Here is a 2,749-nt window from a genome sequence, read left to right as displayed (position 1 = left end):
AGTTCGAGTAAATTGATGGTAAATTGAGGGAAATAGTAAATTATATCGGTATGGCAGTGAATGTTGGTATTTACCAGAATTTCGAGTAGGGTAAATTAGATAAAAATTAAGTAAATTAGGTGTTACTATTGTGGAAATTTTATAAGATGTTCAATAAATAAATAATTAAATTTGAAAACTTTAAACCAGAAATAATAAATAAATGCAATAAATAATTAAATAAATATTTACATAAGTGCAGTTCAAAAAATCACTAGGAAATTTCAATTTACTCGAACTCGCACACGGCCTAATTGTGGAAATGCTTGTAAGCTTAAGCTTTCCTTTAGGTTTAGTGTTCAGACAATGGCTTATCTGTGGTATCACAACAGGCTTTTATTTATATTAAAATCAGCTTTGGGGAGTAAAGCTGATACTGCTACTATCCAGCTTGGGTTTTCAGAAAACTCGGGCTTTGAGCAAAATACTTAATTGACAGTTTTCCAAACTATTATTCATAGATAAAGACAAAAAATCTGCTAAATTATTGAATATTCAATGAAGTGAATTTAATTTTTATTAATAATAGTATAATGGCGAATAATATAGGAAGTTGAATATGAAGCTAATTACAGGCATTATAGAAATATATCCGCTGTCCAGTAAATGTAAAGAACTGACCAATAAAAATAAATAATATAAGTTACATTATATTAATAAATTAAAATAAAATTTATTGTATTTACATTTATTGAATTTTATTTTTTTGTTTTTTGCAGTAGATGAATCCTCTAAAACCACCTCTTAGGAATGAATATGGAAAATTGCAGTCACTTGCAGTAGATACAATCCCAATCCAGTAATCAAGAGAGAGATTATAGCAAGAGGCTTTATACCTAGCGGACAATATTTATCTAAGCCACAAAGCATGGGTGTAAAGTACGGAAATTGGTTGTTAGTAAAGGGGGTGGGGTTATTGCATAAGAGCAGGATAGTAGCGGTAGACTCTGTGACCGGAGTCACGAGAGCCGCGGTTGAAGAGAGGAATAATGGAGGGGTCAGAGTCGAACTCATTGAATTTTATTATTAAAATAAAATATCTGTGAAGTGTAAAGTTTTTGATTTAATAAGTTTTTGAATTTTAATTTTATTCTGTTGCTTTTATAGTAAATGCGAATTTTTTTTATTACTTTCCGCTGGCATTTTATATTTTACTCGGATTTAGTTTTTATTATTTTTGAATAAATTCGTTAGATTTACTTGTACATTTTCACATAATCACAAAAGCAGTATTATCGATCGATCGCTGTGCGAACTGAAGGGAATAGTGACATTCGCCTTACATAAAAAAAATTACTTTAATGGTAACAATTTTATTATTTGCACCTTTAATACTTACAACATGAATTCACCAACTAAGCATAAACGCCCACAACTTTGACCTCCCATACAACTAAAAAAAAAAAAGAAAGAACAAGAATAAGAAAAACCAAAAAACCAAAAAGAAACTGGTATAAGCGCGTATTTTATGGCTTTTTAGTCCGATTTTATTTTCGAACAAGCTTTAGCAAGGTTTCGACTTGATTGAACCTTGAATTATGCTTTAATTTTTTTTTTTTGTGTTTTTGCACAACTTGACGGCAACTTGCATTCCCACTAAGCAACGCAAGTATAAGCAGCGAAGTGGGTTGAACAATTTTTTTCTAATACTCGTACTTTTCGTCTCAATTCTTATTTATTTTTCATTTTACTAATTTTTTTCCTTTTTCTTCTCTTTGCACTTGAATGCAACTTTTATTTTTGCTTACCGAGCCGTTTTTGGTTTTTGGTTTTCAGTTTTTAGTTCTTGTTTCTTGCTCCTTTCTATTTTGATTTATTTGTGACATTTTGTTGTAAATATTTTAAGCACACAGCAGCTCTCATTGTGGAAATAGGTCGATTCATACCTATTTTTTAATCCTGCTTAGTAGTGTTCTCACATGAGCGGCGCTGAACTTAGTAGGCGTAAACAAACATTGCTATGCGATATGTACACTTGAAGGGAATAAATAAATAAAAGTGTAAAAAAATGTGTAAAAAAATTGATTTGTTTTTTACTTGCGGCAACTCTCTCCCCTTAACTATTGAATTATGTGGTGCCAGCTCACCTTGAGGCTGCCATTATTGCCAAGGTTGAAAATGTTGTAAGCATCCAATTTGTGCGACGCGCTTTTGACATTTTTGTGGGATAAAAAAAAAATAAAATAAAATAAAAATTATTTAGCTATAAATAAAAGTAATTGAAAATAACAGAAATATTAAAAATGTTTAAAATATGCAATAAAAAAATTTATTAAAAAATATAAATTCTTTGCTAAATAATGTTGAGAAAAATATTTTATTAAAAATCAAATATGAATAAAATTTGTCAAAACAAACTAAATTCAAAATAAATTAATTAACTTTTCATTTCAACAAATTAACAAAATTCCAGAAAATTATGTGAATATACAAGTCAAGGCTATGGGTCAGTTGGCTAATAAACGCTGACTCTAAGCTTCAAATTTGAAACTTCGATTCTTGGTACTTGCAGTCTCAAAAAATTATTTACGAAAAATTAAATACAAGAATTATTTGCAACATCACTGATGAAAGATATTTAATAATACTCGAAATAATAAAAATAATATTAAATAATTTTTGTTGTTGTAATTCACTACTGTTCGAGACTTCGTTAATTAATTTGTACCTTCTGCTCAAATATCCGGATTTTGTTGTTTGTTAAGTACTC

This window comes from Teleopsis dalmanni, chromosome 1, assembly GCF_002237135.1.
Source record: "Teleopsis dalmanni isolate 2A chromosome 1, ASM223713v2, whole genome shotgun sequence".
Classification (NCBI taxonomy): domain Eukaryota; kingdom Metazoa; phylum Arthropoda; class Insecta; order Diptera; family Diopsidae; genus Teleopsis; species Teleopsis dalmanni.
Note: the sequence above shows the minus strand (reverse complement) of the source record.